The sequence below is a fragment of the Crocodylus siamensis genome, chromosome 3, assembly GCF_052110815.1.
Source record: "Crocodylus siamensis isolate JL-2025a chromosome 3, ASM5211081v1, whole genome shotgun sequence".
Lineage (NCBI taxonomy): Eukaryota > Metazoa > Chordata > Crocodylia > Crocodylidae > Crocodylus > Crocodylus siamensis.
The window spans coordinates 75,107,217-75,128,277 of record NC_143397.1 but is presented as its reverse complement, the minus strand read 5'-3'; the positions used below and the strand labels follow the sequence as shown (position 1 = coordinate 75,128,277).

The window sequence follows — 21,061 nt, the reverse complement described above, 5'->3', positions numbered from 1 at the left end:
AGCACTTGAAAGACTGATGGGAAGAGGTCATTATTTCATGATAAGGCTAGAGGCTTAGCAATACCAGCCCTATATTACAGCTATACACTGTGTTGCACACCTATGAATGCAAAGCCCACCAAGGATTGGGAGGCAAAGCCTCAGATTTTATCAGTAGCCAGCAAGCCATGCTCTTCAAAGTGATAGATTACCTGGATTGTTGGACCAAATGCACAAATTTTTTATTTGAAACTCAGTTTCTAGATATAGTTGTGTTTTTCTTTTGCTTTGTGTAATTTTTCATTCATATTTCATGAAAAATATGTCGAGTTACTTTCACTATATGAGGTATGATTATATTCTAAGGTGTCACAGTTAGTGAGGTCCAGAGCGGGGGTGTCCAACCTTTTTGAATGTGGGGCCAGATCATGAACTTCTTCTCATCCAGTGGGCCAGCAGGAGCAGGTGCTCGTGCAGCCTGTCCAGTCCAGCCGCGCCTAGGGGTGCAGGGGTCAACGGGCGCCGCCTGACCCTGCCGTGTCCTCCCTACCACCTAGGTGGCCTCGAGGATGCTCCCATACCTGTGTGCCTGGGCTCAGCAGCCATGGGGACAAGCGGGGACCCTACAGGTGGGTGCAGGACGTGCAGGGACACCTCCCTGCTCCCTCTTCCCCAGGACAGCCCTAGCCCAACCAGCAGGGCTCCCTCCCTCCCTGGGGCCCGTGACTCACCACCCCCAGCATGATGTCTGCAGGCGCAGGGGGATGTGGGGAAGCGGGAGCAGTGCCAGCTTCCCGCCCCGACAACCATAGCCACAGCAGCATCTCCAGTGGGCCTGGCCGCAGCATCCCTCCAAGCCGGCATCCGCACGCACCCGCCGCACCGCGACCTGCTCCAGCCCGCACGGCTGGTGAGGACTAGCACAGGGCAGGGCCAGCATGCAAATGATGAAGGGCAGGGCTAGAAAAGGACACCATAAAATGGGGGGAGGGGAGGGGAGGGAAGGAGCCATACCACGTCGGCAATGTCAAGCTGACACAGTGCATGTGGGAACCTTCTACCTTCCCCAGCCCTTCAGCAGCCATTAGGAAGCTGCTGAGGGGCTGGGGGAGGGATAAAGGGTGGGAACGAAAGTAAACAGCATTTACTTTAGTTTCCTGTTGCAGCACCTTGGGCCATAGAAAACAGCTTGGTAGGCTGCATGGCGGCCCACGGGCCATATGTTGAACAAGCCTGGTCTAGTTTCATAGTTGGTAGGATCGGAAGGGACCTGAGCAGATCATCAAGTCCGACCCCCTGCCATGGCAGGAAAAAGTACTGGGGTCAAAGGTTCATTGTTCTATTTTAAATTTAATTTTCAAGGCTCAACGTACTTTTATAGAATTTATGCAATTTTTATTTTCAAAATTACAGTTGAATGAAACAACTTAATTTCTACAAAGTTCAAGTGCAAAAGCATATAATTATTGCTGTGAGAAACTGTGCAAAAGTACACACAGTAAAACTACAACTAAAAAAGGAAAAAATACTTGTTTAGAATTATCGGTTCAAACCATCCCAAAGAAAGAAAGTACACACAGTTTTCAGCCTTAAAGTATAGTCATGGGTTGCTTAAGGCCTTGTCATTCTCCAGGACTCACGAAGGCTGAAAAAAAAAATGGCAGAAACCCTCTACATTTGGAGCACTCAAACGTAGGCTCACAGAAACCACTTCCGCAGTCACATTTGTGGGTTTCTTGAGAATCTATAGCCATGATCTGGTTCCACTTGCTTGAGGCTGTTGTACTGGTCCAACAGAGGAGCTCTGATGGAATATGTTTTCCACAGAAACTTTTATGATCTCCAAAAGCTGCCTCTATCTCCTTGTTCTTTTCCATTGCCTCCTTGTCCACCACGAAACTCATTGTAGACAGCAACAGGTAGACTCTTCAGTTCCAGTTCCTGGTATGCCTCTGTCCTTCTCCCTCTCAGCCCTGAAAGTTATTCTGTACTTCCTGACTTGTCAGGCTTCACTCCCTTGCACTTCCTAGGAATTCAAATGCTTCTTCCTCTTCCATTCCCCTCTTCTTCCCCCTCAGGTTTTGCTAGATGTTAGGCAATAATGGCCTGATTACTCAGGTGCAGATTCTGTGAAAGGTAAGAAAAGTAACAAGTAATTACTGCAGCCAGATTAGAATGTTGTTGTGGCCTGAAGAAAATGTATCCCCAAAAGCATGTCTAACCTCTCTCTCAAAAATTATAATTTGGTCCAAGATATCACCCCCAAAAAGGGGGGGGAGGGGAAGAGTTTTTGATCTTAGTTCAATTTCTATTAAAAAGATTGTCTCTCCCCAACAGCCCAACTTTGAGATTCCATCCTCCCAAACTTCCCAGGTTTGAAAGTTGGGAAACTGATTTCTACCTTATTTCCCATGTGCCTTGCAACCCCGATACAATGAACCCTCGATCTATTCCTAGCAGAACTATGAAGCACCAGTGTGAGTCGTTGATCTGGAGGGTCTAACAAAGAGCAGCTTGTCTGCATTTCACAGTGGTACGCTGGAAGGCAGGGCTTTTGAGGCATGAGAGGGTGATGCAGGGGCTCAAGTTGGCCATGTTAATAACTAACTACATTTGCACCTACGTGGGCATTGCTTATTGCTGCAGGGCAAACTGCTGTTTCATGTGACCAAGAAGCAGAAAAAAGCTCTTATTAGGAAAGATAAGTAGAGCCCAGCAAGATATGCATCAATATTTATTCACCAGAATTGTCCTTTGCCCAATGTTCTGAATGGAACAAATGACATGGCAGCTCCACCCTGCACTGTTAGAGCCATAATAGGAAACTTCTGTATCTGCACCTTCCATATCTCTCTCTCCAACTTCTATATCTAAGATTCCAAATTTGCATCTTCTATAGATATGCAAAACAAAGTTTTGCAATGACGGTTCAAAACATTTTGGGTTAGTTGTGTTCTGGTCGTCATCTTGCAATTGCTATGCATTCTCAGGTTTCTTGAACAGTTTATTTGCTAGTAAAATGTTGCTAGTAAAAGTAGCACACTACAAAAAAGCATTTTCCACTATATTTCTATTGCTGAGATGCAATGCTTTGTACCTGAAAAAAAATGCAAAGAAAATACCTCGTGCAGTGCTATTATATACAATACTTTGAAACACCCCATAACATCTTATGAAGGCTGCAGCCTAAAAAAAGAGGCACTGATAATTACTATACCTATCTCAGTTTGAACACAATTCCTAGTTTGCACTGTATTCAGACACATTTCGATCATAAGGTTTTCTTTTCTCAAGTCTAAAGCAGCCCAAGGAAACACAGTGATATTGTCTTCTTGAGAACACAAGGGAAAAAAGAAAGAAAACAACAGTGGCCTGCAGCCAGACCTTTAAGGAAAAGTTAGCAACTAAATTCTCACTGTAGTAATGTGGTTTTCAATCCAGCCCTTCATGCAGTCACTCTGTAAGCCCACGGGGGACGGAAGAATGCTGCTATAGCAAAAGGATTTAAGAATGAAAGGTAGGGAGCTCTGTAGGTGATGATAGTAGCAGAAAAGTTTTGAAGGAGCATGGTAAGATTCACTCTGCCATCATGTTGCAGTTGTTATTTTGAACCTATATTGAAGGGAAGATGGAACTCAAGTTATACACACACCTGTCCAACACAGTGGTGCCCAGTGTATAACAGGGAATAGAATACCAGCTACTTTTAATTAAATCTAATTTAAGTCAGTCAAAAGAAGGATACTTACTGGGTAAGAGCCCTTTTCCAGGCCTGGGAAGCTGGTGTGCTTACCAGTGTTGTCTTGATTTTCTTATGGGCTTAGTATCCACATAAAATCTTGCAATTTACAGAAATCCTGGCTTTCAAGCAAGTCTTCATTATCAGACTTCAAGTCAGACCCAGAGCTCCTGCTGCTCTCAGTTGCCTTAGTGCTGTCTGCCCCAAACTGATTCAAAAGTGGCATACAGTGACAAACTTCAGTCTGGCTCCTCAGTACTTATACACGTAACAGGAGTACTGCTTAGCGTCCAGTTTTTTTCTGGTTAGCTTTCTTTTAAGACAATTTCAGATTCTTATTTCTGGTCTGGAATTACAGGGCATCCAGGTTGTGATACCAGTTGGCCATCCCTTTAGCAACACTGCAATGATCTTTGTTGCAATTTTTCTTCTCTGGAGTTTCCTGAACCTTCACCTTTCCTGCAACGGGCAAAGAAATCCAAATCTTCTGAACATCTTGGGTAGGAAGGAGGGGGAAGTTGTACAGCATTATAGTAGCTAATGGTAAAAAGGCCTAACCTAGCTGCATGCCAACAATCAAGTAATAAAGTGACAACCCATCAACAGAGCGATAAAGAGAATATGTATAAAGATAAATGTTGGTCCTGGAGGAATACTAAGGCATTTGGGATGACGCTCACAGGACCAAAAACTGCACAAATGAATGATGGTACACTTGTGACGTAAGGATCCATGACCCAACTGTTTTCAAACAACAATATAAAAGACACTTTCCTACCAGTTAATACATATTAAGAATGGTGCTGTATGAATGCAAGTTAGTTAAGTGTACAGAAATTGAGCTTAGCCCTAATTAATTACCAACCATACCTATATCTAGGGATGTAATTAATCAATTGCTTAACCCAGGCGCAGGCGGAGTCCAGCCCATGGGCCCGATCTGGCCTGTGGTAGACTTGATTTCCCAGCAGCCCCTGCCCATGTTGCTATAGCCAGTTTCCATGGAGACCCCATGAGTTGTGGGACCGTGGCAGTGTGGGGCTAGGACTTCCATGGAGACGGCCCAAGCAGCGCTGGCAGGGCATGCAGGTGGGCAGGTTTTCCACAGAGACTGGCTCAAACAGCACTAGCAGGGCACGTGGCTGGGCAGGAAGCTGCTCTGGGGCCAGAATTTTGCATGGAGGGCATACAGGCAACAAATCTCGGCTTTGCCCTTGCTCCAGCCCATGCTGTCACCACTGCAAAATCCTGGCCCCACCACTCCTGGGCTCTTCATGGAAACTGGCCACAGATATGTGAGTAGGGGCTGCTGGGAAATGGAGTCTGGCTGCTTGCCAGATCCACCATTTTGCCTGCCCCTGGTTTAACCAATGAGCTCAGCAATAATTGATTCTAGTTTACTGGTTATCACTTAGCCTGGGGCGGGCACAGTCTAGCAGGGAAGCAGAGTTAGAAGGGAAGCCCCACTGTGCCCCAGCAGGAACCAGAAGGTGGCAGGGCAGGAGAGGACAAAACAAGAAAGGAGGTGGCAAGGGGATGAAACAGGGAAAGGTGACTGAGACCTAAAAGCTAGGCGCAGAGAGAGGGAGGAGTGGCATGGGGGAGGGGTGACTAATACCTAAAAGCTAAGCCATGCAGAGGGTGGGAGGGAGGGGGGGACAGAGTGAGGGAGGAGCAAAGAGGAGGAACGAGTATAGGGGAGAAGGAGGCGTGACTAATACCTAATAGGCTGTACAGACTCTCTGGCAGGTGGCAGGGACCTGGCCTTGAGCCCAGACTGTTTATGGCAGGTGACAGTGAGTCTACAAGCAAGTGTACAAGCCACATTCTGTAGCAGGCAGAACAGCCCAGGAAGCGAGGGTCTGCAGCCACTAACGCATGGCTTCCTGGGGCCAGCTGCAGCAGTGCAGGAGGGTACAGGGAAGGGAAGCAGGCACCTCCTCCCTCCCTTGCTGGCTGCTGCAGCTGGCCCTGGGAAGATGAGCACCGGTGGCTGCAGGCCCTTACTGGTTTCCTGGGCTGTGCTGCCTACGAGGCAGGACTTCTTTGAACCCCCTGTTCCCCACATTGCTCTGGGCAACTGGGTACAACCCCTTCTCCATGTTAGGGGAGGGCAGGCGCAGGCCCAGGCCTCAGTCTGTCCACCCCCCTGCCCAGTCTGACTTCAAAGAGCTATGGGTTGGAGCCCAGCACTACCACGCCATGCCAAGTGCAGTGCCTTCTACTGCTACAGCTGCCACAGGGCCTGGCAAGGCAAGGTAGAAACAAGAGAGTGTGCAGGGCAACTCCCCTGGGCCTGTGGCCCAGCCCCATGGCGTGCCCTGCCCAGACCTGGGCTCCAATAGGACCCAGCCTCCCACCCTGTCTGTTGTGAGGCTAGGCCCTGGGGAGCTGCTGCATTTCCACCATTTTTCGGGCGACTGGAAGCACTCCATTGGTGGCAGGGGCACCCCATAGGGCGAGCTGAAGCAGCCCCATGTCACCCAGGCCAGGGGCTGCCATACCAATTAATCATTTAATCTGTTGTAATTTAATTACAACAGGTTACATTGATATTTAATGGGTATCTATCTACATTCCTTCTTGCAACAAGCCCTTACTTCTGAAACTGAAGTACAGAAGCACAAATCCAGCTTCGATATATTATTGTAGCTTATTTCCAAACAAAGACACCTGCCAGTTATCCTACAAATAACTTTGCACTCAGATGCACCTGTGGAAATCTCACTGAAAAGTGAAAAAGTGAAATCCTGCTGCCACTGATTCCTCCAATGGAATGCACACATAACTATTTGTGAGCAAGGTTTGTAGCTTGCTTACAATGAAACTTGGACTGTTAATTCAGTACCAGCTTTCCCTGCAACTTGGCAATAATTTTCCATTTTTTTAATCTCTCATAACCAAAATGTTGCTTCATTCAGGAATGAAGTCACAAACTTGTTTTTGTGGCATTACAGATTTGCATAAGAACTGCAAAACTAATTTAACAAACTATTTACTTTAAAGATCAAGTTGGTCAGACTAGGGAAAAACAACTTTTGTTATTTAAGGCAAACTAATAATCTTTGTTAATTATATGCATCAAAATAAATAAACAAACAGTTGTGACAATTATTCTTTAAACAGATGCTTCAAATCAATGCCCCTCAAAGTTTCCTCTGGTAAGAAAAATTCTCTTTAAAAAGTTGCTGCTGGCAAAGCCATAATGCATGTAATCAGTACTAGTTTCTATTTAACTATCAGCAAGCGATCTTCTAGATTTTCAGCCTTTTGCTTGATATCTCTGTTAAAAAAAATCAAAGCCAAGCACTACTAAAAACTTTACCACAGTATCTAAAAACAAATCACTTGCCTGCGTAAAAAGAAGTCTTGTGCTTTGTGGACTAAATACATGTGCCTGCATGATTAAAATGTGACTCAAAAGTTTCAGATACCACACAGATCTTCCTACTCACTTCACAGAAATAGCTAAGATATACGTACAGAAAATAACTATGAAAATAAAATCAGTAAAGCACTGACTACAAAGAAATATATATAATTATTTTCTTTGACAATCCAAAACAAGCTAACTTTATGTTGTATTCAAAGTAAATAAACAAGTGCAAAGGACTAAGTTCATAGTTACCTATACAATCTTCTGTCCAAAATTCTATTTAAATCAAATATGAACATATGGTAAATAAACTTTAAAAAAAGTTAATGTTTTCACTCAAGACATACACAAAGGAGATATTAAACAGAAGGACAGTTTTTAAAAATAGCTTGGTCTACTGTATAACCTCCATGGCTCCCAAATAATAATTTGTAATAAGCTGCATAACTATTATATCAAATGGATATGATCAAACATCAAGTCAAAAAACTGAAACCCCCAATATGATCAATTAAAAATCAGAATATTGAAAGTAATCACAAATATAGATATTTCAAGATCAGTTGTATAATTTATTGTTAATTTTCTACTTGTGCTCTACTGTGACATTTAGGAAGAATCATATTGGTGAACACTAACATTTCTTTAAAAACTTCAATATTTCATAATTATTTATAAACTGTTTCTATAAAGCAAATTATGTTGTTTAACTGATTTATACTGCAGAAAAATGTTCATGATTACTGCTATTATTAGGAAGCCATATTTCTCAGAGCTCTTTTAAAGTGTGTTTTACACTGAAAAGTAACTCTAAAAATAGCACTACAAGCTTAAAGCATCCCTACTGATTCTACATCAATTCTGAGTAACATACAAGTAAATAGCATACAGAAGACGACAACAACAACAAAAGATTTTTTTTCTCTAAGTAGTGACTTCAGATTTAATCTAAGCTCTTAAAGGCATATTGTGTTATTTATTGATAATCCATAAGCAGGTAAGTCTGCAGAGCAAGTCAGCTGCACCTTTCTACAAAGAAAACAATCTAGGTCAAAATCATATCAACTCTGAAGGTATAACAATAGAAAAAACATGTCATTAGAGCCCGGAACTAAACAAGGAGATCTGTTGAGTAAGAAGTTACGGTAATCACAGTACACTGAGATGTGTGTCAATCCAAATTCTAATTATATTACAATAAACTAATACAGGGTGCTCAACTCCCCAGCCCATGGACCCACGTAAATCTGCCAGGGGTCCGCAAATTTGGTGATGGGGGAACCGCATCAGTTCTTGGGCAGGCTGCTTCCATGTGCCTGCACTGGGCCCTGACTAGGCCAGCACTGCATGCTGGATCAGGCTCACAGACTAGATCCAGCCCCTGGGCAGACCTGGCGCCAGTCATCCAGCCCAACAGCCAAAAAGACCTGTCATTATCAATCTAATATAAAGAGGCAGTAGCTTAGGGTCCACTTAAGTACTGCAGCATAGTTCTGCCCAAATCAGCGTCAGCCTTGGATACTTTTTTCTGTGGAAGAACACTTTGTAAAATATGGCATGCAACTGAAGTATCTGCTTTACAGATGACCAAAAGAGAAATACTTTCCTAGGAAGAAGTAGTGGCTGCCTATGCCCTGATAGAATGTGCTTTATTAATATCTGAGGGTCTAAATTAGTGCAACTGTCAACAGTTTCACACACCGTAAAACCAATAAATATAATTTCTGGGATGAAAACAATAGATACTCATTCTCCAATTCTTTGTTGTGGCCTCCAAAGAACAAAGTCATACCATGTTGGGAAAGACTGCACAGCCTTAATTAAGAGAGGGATATTCAGCAGTGGTTGTCAGGCATACCTTAACAGACTAATCAGTTAGAGCATGCAAGTTATCCAATACAGCAGAGATCCGTGCAACAAAGGGATATAACTGATGTCACACCAAGTTGTAAATCTCTTCCACTTAGCAGTACAGGATTTTTTTTTTTTTTCCTGGAGGAGTCCTATCTCTTATGAATCAAATATTTCTATACCATCAAAGGATCCTTACTAGAGCTACAGTGAATCAAACCACAAAAAAATGTTACGTAATCACCCTTCGCGTGATGTTTAGACACATGCCATAAACTTTGTCTTGGGCATGCGTATTGCTTCATGGGGGTGGGAAGGGAAGAGGGAGTGGGGCAGGGAGGGCACAGTTACCAAAGCTTCTGCCATGCTTTCAAGCAGAAGACAACTTCTAATAGCACAGGAACAGATGGTGGGTAGGTTTATATTGAAAGCTGTTTCACTTTCAGTGGTCACAGTGCCCTCAGGGATATACTTAAACACAAAAGTACCATGTCCATCACTGCATGACATAATGGCCAGGTGGGAAAAATGGGAAGCCTTAAAGCTTGCTTGCTATACAATATAAATCACTAACTGCTGGAGAGTCACCAATAAGCAAGGATTGTATCCTTCTGCCACAGGCAGTTAAGAAGAAAATGGGATATGGATTGGCCTGTTCTTTCCTTCATGTCCATGGGTGGGAGGAGATCTAAAGCATAAGCATTATTCCAACTGACACTGCTGATCAAAAGAATGACTTCATACACATGGGATGTTCAAGTACCAAGGGTAGAAAAAGATATGGACAACCATTTGAAGAAAAAAATCAGAACAAGGCAAAGTGCTTCAGACAAATGCCACTGAGATTTACAGTCAAGCAATCCATGATTCCTAAGGTCCACTCAAGCTTCCCACAATTACTGCTGTATAATATTCCTCAGAGGTACCTAGCAGACCACTGAGATATTCACTATAGCTTCCAACTTGATAAACAATATTATATTTAGATGATCTTATATGATTTGTAAGAGTTACTTTTCTGAAGGATAAAAACTGAGTAAAAAATGTAGTTAAGTATGCAGTAGCAGCACAAAAGTGTTTACACCAACACTTTTTATGTTATGTCTTATACTGACTCCTCCTGTCCAGCTGAAATTCTGACAGCTTACAGAAGCATTTTTGTTATTCTATGGGCTGCTGCTTTTAAAAGCCTAAAAGAAGTAGAGTCTTAAATTCTAATTTAAAGAATGCTTTGTAAATGACCAAAGTTATTTTAACGTTTCAAATTATTTTAATGTTTCAAGTTATTTAACGCTGCAAGGATCTTAAGGCACCCCAGAGCATCATGGCTCCCTGACTGAGAATCATGTCTCTGGAGTATTAAATTCACAGGATAACAAGAAGGTCTTGACTTTGGGCCTACCTTGTTAGGTCATATCAAAAGCTTCAAGAAAGGTTCTAAAGACAAATATGATAAAGTTGTTTAGAGAAGTTTCTCATGGAACTTTGTTACGGTACGGTTCTCATTTTGTCCAACTAGGAATACTCCTCACAGTGTTTTGGACGAAATATCATCTAATGAATTAGTGATTCTTTATTCCAGCAAATAGATTTTTGTTGTTACTTTTTATTTAATTCAATTAAATAGTTTCAAGCTACAGACAAGCACTTAATCCATACTCTGCAGAAAAGGACTCTGAATGGTGACTTCAAAGAGAAGTATATTCATGTCTAGGTTAATTTCTGAGCAGTAGTTAAAAAATGTCAGGAGTGCACAGAATCTCTCCTCCAAAAAGTTAACAAGGATGATGAGTTAGGCCAAATAAGGCAAAAAATAAAAGCCATTAGAGCAGTGGGATGTTTGGCATGCTTCCTACTTCAGGATACAGATTTAATTAAAAAAAACCCTGCAAGTTATTTTTTGGTATATTTAAGCAATGTCTCCAAAAAGGTGCAGATTTTATATTTTTGGTGTTTCTTCAGTCTGGACTGCTGGTGCTATTTGTTCCTCAATTTTGAAGATAATCATGGCATCACTAGTTGGTTTGGTTTCTGTGAATACGTGAGTGGCTGATGAGGCCAATTTGTGCTTTGAACCATCCGTGGCACACTGAGCAAGAGATGTCATTTTGGGTTGCTTGATCAACAGTGGATGTGCTGCTGTTGCGAGATTTAGACCATTTGCACTTCTGCTCTGCCTCAGCAGTTCTCCCTCACTCGTAGACTGTAGGTGACAGTATGAATAAGTGTTTATCAGTATGGATGACACCTACTGGACTGTAGGTCCGGTGTGGATGAGTCTTTGCCAGGTGGAACAATCGCAAGCAAGATCTTCTCGAAATTTCAGGTTAATGCTGAGAAGTTTCAAGGATGACCTGAGGGAGTCCTTGAAAAATTTCTTCCTGCCTTCCTGAGAGCTCTTTCCCTCCTTTAACTTGTCACAGATCTTCTTTGGCAGTTCTTCATCTAATACCCTGGTGACATGGCCTGCCCATCTCATCTGTGATTTCATCAACAGAGTGTGGATGCTTGGAATGCCTGCCTGTGAGAGAACTTCAGTGTCTGGAACCTTCTTTTGTCATCTTATCCTCATCAGTTTCTTCAAGACAGCCCGTATAAAAGTGGTTCAGCTTCATAGCATGGCATCTATACACTGTCCAGGTTTTGCATGCATGCATCAGGATTGGTAACACAGTGGCTTTGTAGACCCTCAGTTTTGTTTGCTTGACTGATGCTTCTCTGCTCCCATACATTTGCACATAGTCTGCCAAAGGCCATGCTTACTCTGACAATTCTTGAATTGGTTTCATCATCAAAGTGAACTGCACGTGACAGCACACTGCCAAGATAGGTGAACTTGTCCACTGCCTGGAAGGTTTCATCATTCGTTCTAACAGTAGACTCTACATAAGAATTTCCTGCAGGCTGATGCATCACTTCTCTCTTCTAAAATTTAATCTATATATAGATATCTATATCTATGGTCAAAGTGAGACTTCTGACCTCACCAAATCCCCATTAACCCTGCTTTGATAAAATCCAATTATAGTGGCTTACAGACATGGTTTGGGCATCTGGCACAGTATGTATACACCTTCTTTCTGCACCACAAAGATATGCTCCTGCTAACCACCAAACAGTAAAAACCAACCAAGAAGAGACAACTGTTATACTTCAAGAGCTGTAGGGTTCCTCCTAAATATGCCCCACTGTAAAATGGCATGGCTCTATAAACCCACTTCCCACAGTAGCTCCTTGTTTTGCCATAATTTGTGCTTAAATCACACTGTGTACTGTTCCAAGTACTCTGTTCTCTTTGTGGGGATTATTTATTCACTCTCTTACATGATATAAAGCACGTTTATTTTCAAGACCAGCCTTTCTTTGAAGGAGTGTGACCTCCCTGGCCAATTTCCTGCTGGGACAGGCTAAGACAGTGACACTGAAAAGCCAAAGAAACTAGCTCACAGGGGACACCCTCTAACTCTTCTTCTTCCTGACCTGAACAAGTGTCATAAGAAATTGAACACTTCACTTTACAACAAAGGATGTGGAGAAGCTTGAGAGAGTCCAGAGAAGAGCCACGCGCGTGATCAGAGGTCAGGAAAACAGATCTTACGACGACGGGCTGAGAGCCAGGGCTCTTTAGCCTGGAGAAGCATAGGCTCAGGGGTGAGCTGATGGCCACCTATAAGTTTATCGGGGTGACCACCAGTAACTGGGGGAATGTTTGTTCACCAGAGCGCCCCAAGGGATGACGAGGTCAAACGGTCATAAACTACTGCCAGACCGTTTCAGGCTGGCCATAAGGAAGAATTTCTTTACTGTCCGAGCCCCCAAGGTCTGGAACAGCCTGCCATCGGAGGTAGTTCAAGCACCTACATTGACCTTCAAGAGCAAGCTAGATGCTTATCTTGCTGGGATCCTATGACCCCAGCTCACTTCCTGCCCTTTGGGCAGGGGGCTGGACTCGATCTTCTGAGGTCCCTTCCAGCCCTAATGTCTATGAGATCTATGAAAACAGGGACCAGTTTGTGTCATACTAGACCACTGGGAGGCAATCTGCAAGGTGAAGATGGACAGCTGGTTCTACATGCATAACTCCATGAAGGGGATGAGGCAAAGGGTTTCAATCTCTGGTAACACAGCACAAAACAATTGTCAGCCACCAAATGTACTGAGTCCCTGAGAGGGCCATACACCTCTGTACTTTCACCGTTTGTTTTTAAAATGCGTATAATAAAGTTTTTTAAAACTCTTTTGGGGTCAGGGTGCCAATTCAGAGACGCTTCATCTTTCATCAGCCTTCATTTTGGGCATATGTGCTATAAGCCAAGCAAACTGTTTCCTCCAGAGATGTCAAAGATACAGCTCACAGTGCCCTATCATCCAGCCCACAGTGCTGCCTGTGGGTCTCAGACCAACCTACGTGCTGTATGTGTGCCCACTCTGGCTGCAAGCTCTGCATGCAACACACTGGTCTGGACCTGCTCACATGTAGCACACAATGCATGTGGGCTGGTCCAGGAAACATGCTGCATGCAGTGTCCCTGCTGGACTGGCCCCATGTGCTATATCTGGGGCTAGTCTGAATTAGGCTCACAGACCAGACCTGTGTACCAGATCTAACACAGAGGACTGCTCTGGGTCAGGTACTGCCTGCAGCGCATGTCCTGGACCAGACCCGCGCACTGCATACAGCGTGAGGGGCCAGGGCTTGGATCTGCTGCAAGCACTGCAGAGGATGGGAACCAGAATGTGCTTTGCACACAAGGCTGGTGCAGGACACACACTGGCTCCAACACACAGGACTGGCCTGTGCACCCAATCTGGCCCCACACCCCTCATCTGGCCTTTGCAATCACATGACCTTGAGGACTGCAGAATCCCAGTCTTCTTTTTTGGGCTGTGCTTATTCAAGCTAGCTGTAGCTTAAAACCAGCTTCTTCCAGCTAGTCACTTTTCCACCCAGTCCTTCCCATCCCTCCTGTCACCCCACCTAACTTATGAAAGAAGCACCGGAAAATAACAGTGCTTCCTTCCAAGAACATATCCTGGTTGACTTACAACAAAGGAGTTGCTGCAGCTACACTTCAAGATTCTTTATCTTTGGGCTTCCTGAAATAACAGCACAACATATTCCCCCTTATGCTAACTAGGACTACAGATACACACGGCAATCAAAGCGTCATTGATGGGAAACCAGTTCACAATTACTTCAGGACAGGTGTGGACAAACTTAACAAGTGAGCCATTTCAAAATTTCACCAACTGTTAACCTACTCAAAACTGTGTGAAGTGCTGTGGCTCTAAGACCAGAGGGCTGAGAAACTGTTTTAAGTGTTATGGAGGTTCATAACCTAATTTTCTGAGATACCATCTCCTAAAAGCTACCTCTGGAATTCTCTAGATTCCGTAAGTATTGGGTAACCAAAGACCTAAACACACCATGGAATAGGTACTGGGAGGTCCTGCAGTCACCACTGTCCTGAAAAGTGTCAGACTATTCCTTACAGGACTGAATTTATTGGGATTTGAAAAGAAACTCAAGAGACAGGTCTTCATAATTACTCACAATGGGGTCTCTGTTATATTTTTCTAAAGCACCCAATACTGGCCACTGCCATTGACAGAACACTAGAATATCCCAACCACTACTGGGCATGACCTAATCACAATAAATCCTTTTTCCCTCCAATCTAAAAAAATTCCATATCTAACAGCCCAGCCATCTGAGTGATACACGTGAGACAGGATTTGAGAGATACCCCATATCACTTTGTAAAACTGGATATATTAACAATCAATGTGTTAAAAAACTGGTCGATAAAGAAATTAAGTAATTTGAACCATTTCTTATATGCATTTCAAAGTTATTTCTACAATAAGATGGGTTACAGAAGTATTTATTGAAGTCAGTCACTGTATAAGTTTAAACACCCAACTTCCCTTTTAAAATTCACACTTCACTAAGAACAGTTTTACATAATTACAGTAATATTGGATAAAATACTGCTTTATTTCACAGAAAAGGATTAAATGAGGCTTTAATCTTATTCATCATTTCTTTATTAGAGTAACCTTATTTAGATTATATAGCAGGGGCAGGCAATTCTTTTGGGCAGTGGGCTGCTTATCTAGTTTTGGCAAGCAATTGAGGACCATATGGGTAGCCCTGCTGCTCAACATGTGCCCCACACCCTGGTCACCATCTTGGGACCCCTCTCCCCCGACTTCTGCCACCAGAAGTCCCTCCCTTTGCCCCCCCTCAAAATTACTTCTTTCAGCAAGGAGTGTTGACATCCCTGAACCAGAAATATACCAAACTATGTTCTAAAAATGAAATGTACTACAACAATCGTTAATTTTTTTTGTCCTGAGTTGCATGCGTTTGTGTAGTGTACATAGAGGTGATAGTGTAATGGCTTAAAATGAAGTCTTACTCTTATATATTGTGAAGGGTGTGGGTGGGAAGGTGGGTATAGGTTTGTGGGGGTGTGTGGAGCTGGCGTGGCTCCGTCCTCCCCCTGCTTGAGCAGTGCAGCCCAGCTCCACAGAGCCCCAGACAGCCCCTACCTCAGACACCTGTCACCTTGCTCTGGGCCCCGCTGGTGCTGGTCCCAGTGCACCGGTGTGGGTCCCATGCTCCCACCTGGCTGTCACTGCACTCCACGTGCCCACTCACTGCCCCTTACCCTGCCTGTCACAGCCATTGCCCTACTCCCCTCCCCTAGCACCACATGGTTCCCAGCTGGGACCACAGAAGCCACCCCAGCCTGGCTGGCCCCAAGAACTATAGTGATCGCCCATGGTCCTCCCCTGCCTCCCTCCCCACCCCTCCACCTCATCTGTATTTCCCTCAGTGCAGGAATAGCCCCAGGCCAGAAGCCTACAGAAGCCCCAGCTAGGCAGAAACCTAGGGTTTGGGTAAGGGGGAAGGGCCAAATCACACTTGCTTTTCCAGCGCTTGATCCTGCTGGAGGCTCCCCCAGGTCCTACTGTCCCTGACTCCTGTCATCTCTGACAGGCAGCCAGGGGCAGATTAATATTAGTTTTCTAAAATTTTTATTTTAAATTACAGGCTGGACAGAATGGCCTGGTGGGTTGAATATGGCCCAAGGGCTATATTTTGCCCACCCGTTATAGAAACATTTAAGATGCATATTTGCCCAATTAATTAGTTCAGTTTCCCAACTATAAAAAACTATGATTTTTTTTTGTTTATCCTATTTATCCTGAATGTCAACATTATCAAGAAAACCTAATCCAGAGGCTTTCAGTCCCTATGCTTAGCCCTAAAGAGAATTTACTCTACATACATACATACCTATATTTTATATACATGTGTACACACACACACCATGAAACTGAATAAACAGCATTAAATGTAACATTGTGTCTCATTTACATCATTTGCAACATTTTTGGAGTGCATAGACTGTTTCCTACTCCACAAGAATGATGGATTGCATATATTACTTTCTGCCTTTAATTAATGAGTTGACATTCCTGAAATTTACTACTGGTAAAGTTTTTTTCCTTTTCCATTTAATTTCTAATATTAGTAAGGCTGAAAGGTGGTGTTCACAGTATGTTCTCAGTAACTTGTATTGAACCCTGCAATTCAGAGAAATATGAATACATTCTAAATTCTGTTTAACTCCCTAGGTTTGTTCCACTTTGATTTCTAGTAAATCATGGAATTACTAACAGCAGAGACCTTGCACTGAAACGATACAGGTGATTGCTTCAAGTGTTTCGCATACACTATATATTTAGTCACTGCATTTTTTAATACGTTAATAGGAATCGATACTTCTTGGTATATCTATTTTGATTAGTAATAATGACATAAAACAGTTGTTAAACAACACACCCAGGTTCATTTATTTTTAAAAATTGACAGCTGCAATAGAAGAAGGGTGCTATGCATCAAGAAACGGAAAGTCAATTTTTTCTAGCAAAATTCTGAAGTCTTTAGTCAGGCATAAATCCACTGAAAGCAAAGACAACTGGAGCACGGAAATACTGCATGATTTGGTCTTGAAACATTAAATCCTTAAAAGACTGATAATGACTAAATGATAAAAGGTGTCACCAGCAATATTTTGTTTCATTCTGTTATTATCTAATAAGTTTATTCATTCCCCCATTTACATGTTTATCCTAAAACACTACAGTGCAAGTATTCATACTGAGTACTCACCACTTTGGTCAAAACAGGTATCTAACAGGAATGGAAAATTTAAATTCAAACCCTTTTCTCTCCTGATCCACTGCTTTGAAGATGATGTCACTGAGTTCCTGCTAACCATATCAGTTTATTCCTATCATTTATAGTGTGAAAATTAAACATATATACACCTCCATACACGTCTAAAGTCTCTTCTGTAAATTATGGCAGAGATGACCTTTGAGGAAAGACTAGAAAGTGACCAAGATAGTAACTTTACAGATCTGATGGGGAATTTTCCCAGAATTTAAGTCGCCAAATCTTAAAAGTAAAGACAATTCTTGGACAAAACACGGTAGATCAAGGAAAGGTTTCAAGGTAGAGATAAGTAGCTCAACTCTGACCACAAAAGTTTTCAGTTGGTAGCGAGACATGCAAGAAACGATGTCAAAATAGCATTCTAGACCTAGATGCACTTCCATCCTATAAAAACCCATTAGGAGGTAAAGTTTCATATAAAACACGAGAACATCAAAAATGAGAAATCCTGAAACCAAAGTTACAGAAAACTAAATTATACTTATGTAAATAACCACTCTAGAACTACATACTTAGTAAAACCAACAGGATTTCACTAGTAGTCATCAGATTTCCTTTTTTCTAATGTAAAACTTTAAAAAAAAAAATTACAATAGCTTCTATTTGATCTGTACTTGTGGAGGTAAACAAGATACTTTAATCACCACAATATGCTTCGGATGAATCTATACCACAGGAAAATGAGGCCATTTTCAACAGTTTCATAGTACATGCATTACTGCTTGCAAACAATTTTTTACAACACTGTATTCCCCAAACTTATACTTTTTGTATTATGATTTCCTCAGTAAGTTTCCCCTCCCTTTTTTAAATATCAAAGCTAAACAGCCAATCATGATTTCATGTGGCAAATTCTTGGCCAGATACTTTCCAATTCAACTTTTACTGAAGATCTCTTTACTGGAGAAAATGTCGAAGTCAACCAATGGTCAAAATATCATGCCTAAAGAATAACTTTGCCTTAATTCATTATCATCACACTAGCCATACAAGGAATTTTTCACAAAAAGATATACAGACTGTCCATGATAGGGTGAAAAGCAAGATGCAGGAATAGAGAGGGTGCAATTTTAAACAGGTGACCAAAGAAAAAACTAAAGTTAACATATCATGAATTATGTCTTACCTTTGCTATGTAAAACACTTAGCACATGTAAATCTGCATTATATAATATTTTCAGGACAGTCAGTATCAGAAAGGGATGATTACCAAACTGCATCAAAGTTGCATGGTGTTTTTCCAGGCAAAAGAAGTTCAGATTCTTAATATAAATCTCTGATACACAAACATTTCACATATATCTGCTCAACACGGAAAAGAGGAAAACAAATGTCCTTACCTTACAAAAGAACAGTGGCTATTTGGGATACATGTTCACTATATCCTGTTTCTAGTTCACATGCACACCAGGCATGCAACATATTCTTTAGCCAACAACATATGTTGGGGTCACTGCCTCTGCTCCAAAATGCCCACCTGCTCTTTTCTCAAGGACATAAAAGAGCCAAGTTAACTATTCCTCATTTCCTTCAATAAAGTCTTAGAAAACTGCAGTAGGGGATGTTGAATCATTGACTGTACATGGGCAAAACATCTCAAAGAATCACTCTTCAAGTAGATATCTTTTCTTTCTTCAAATGACTGTGGTTTTGCCTTGGGGCTGATCAGAAGTAGGGGGAGAGGGCAGGGGGCACATGCAGCAGAGTCTGCCCAGGCAGTGCAGTCTGTGGCTGGTCCCTATGCTGCTCTTCATGGAGCTGAGCCCCGCCCAAGGCAACCCATGCCATGCTGCAGCCTGAGCCTGGAGGTGGCTGTTATTGTGCTGAACAGGGCAAAGAGGGTGGAAGGCAGCTGGAAGCTAGAGCCAGAGCCCTGCACACTGGGGCAGGAGCTGCCCAGCTGAAGCTTCCTCCCAGCCCAGAGCAGCACAGCAGGAGGAGGAAGCACTGCTGGAGGCAGAGGGAATGGAACAGCATCCGGGCGGCTGCAGCCGCACTGGGAGCAACCCTGCCGGAAGATGTGCACGCTGGTAGGAGGGTGCATGCTGGAGCATGGTACAGGCTGCCCTGGACAGAGCTCAGCTCCATATAGAGCATCACAGGGGCAGCTACAGATCATACTGCTTGGGCGAGCTCTGCTGCCCCCTCCCCTTACTCCTGATCAGCCCCAAGATGAAAACTGCAACTTTAAATATGGTGTGGTTTTTCCCTTCTGGCCAGTCAGCAACAAGAAGCAGGCCTGCCAGGGCCCCTTGGTTAATCAGCAAGTGGCAAAAATGACACCATATTTAAAACCGCATTTTTTGCCTACCCGCTGATCAAGACTGAGTGATGAACAGGGAGCCCCTCCACCAGTCAGCAGCGGGGGCACATAGGGGAACCTTCAAGATTAAAGGAGCCGCTGTGCAGCCCACTGCTGCCGCACAGCCCACTCCCGCTATTAATTTGGCAAGTCCCTAGTAATAAGAGAAATGCCACCATAACAGTTGCAGAAGAGGAAGTTGGCCTCCTTCCCTTCACCTATGGCCCAACCGAAGGTAATACTAGTTATAAGGGTCATAAATATTTTTCTCAATAGATGTAATCTGTTCTGCACACCCAACTACCATAATACACTCTCTTTGTAGAAAAATTTAGCCATTCAGAAATATCAGGTGGTTCAACACACAAGCTCAGCTTCTGTATAAAGACAACACATCCCACACCTGTGTTTTATATTATAGCACACTGGCTTCTTATCCAGTTACAGCTCGTCAAGGTTCTGCCTATGCCTTTGGAGCCCACCTTAGCATAAATACGGCATACAATCAGTGGATGTTTACTACCGTATTTTCCTCACATACCACCAACACCACCTCCCCCAACATCCCAAGATAAGAATTTAATAATTTTGAGGGGAAGGCAAAAAGGGTGGAGGGAAAACTGGATTTTTCCAGAGTCATAGCTGAAAGCTAACCTCATTAAGAAGCTTACTTGCCCTCAGTCATCTCACTGATCAATTCAGGCAAAAAGCTAACTTAAACCCCTTTACAGCCGCTGCTGAACTGGCAACTATGGGAATGTTGAAAGCTGGCTGGAGAAAAGGAGAGAAGCAGAGCCCTCAGCAGCCATTACAGCATTTCCAGGCTTCTATTCTGGCACAAAAATCAGCTTCCCCACTTGAAATATAAAGCCCCAATTTGGAGGGAAAAGTGTATGGTATGCAAGTAAATACGGTATTTGGCCGCAGAGTAGCAACTACACCTCAGAACTACCTACCAACAAAATAAACTGAAAATAAAATAAACAAGTTCATCAAAATCCACACTATTCACAGCAGCTACCTACTGGAAAAGCTCTTTCCGATTTTGCAGGCAGCTGCATAATCATCATACTTCATAGGCTCTAAAACAGGGTGATTTTACTGAAGAAAAGCTTTGAAAACCATGCTTAAAAATAATAAAGTCAAGCCAAATAAAGACAGCATCCACAATAAAATCTGACCTCAAGCCACCCCTCTGTAGCCACTCTCAGTTTACAACGTCAGCTATAAGCAAAGGGGAGATTCAGTGTCTCAGAGCCCAGAGGAGAAATATCAGGTTTCAGAGGCTTGACATTTACTCAGGAGTTTCCTTGCCTGTAAACTCTGTACCACTAGAAAACATTTTGTGCTCAAGTCTTTCAACCTTTATGGTAGAATGTAAGACTCATCTCTTTCCACCAGTTTCCCCTCAGTAATACCGGGGAATGCATAATGGAAGTGAGGGCATACAGTCCACACACAGAAACACACCTTCTTTATTTTATGCCTAGGAGTCAGAGTTATAGTTGTAATTGTGATTAGAAAATATGTACACAAAATATACCAAAAAAGTGATTTTTATAA

The 21,061-nt window shown here is 42.9% G+C and overlaps 1 protein-coding gene across 1 annotated transcript in view; it reads right to left on the bottom strand.

The window, feature by feature from the left end:
• Window positions 1–21,061, bottom strand: part of AUH (AU RNA binding methylglutaconyl-CoA hydratase) — a 184,521-nt gene that overhangs the window by 127,689 nt on the left and 35,771 nt on the right. The gene's annotated exons all lie outside the window — the stretch shown is intronic.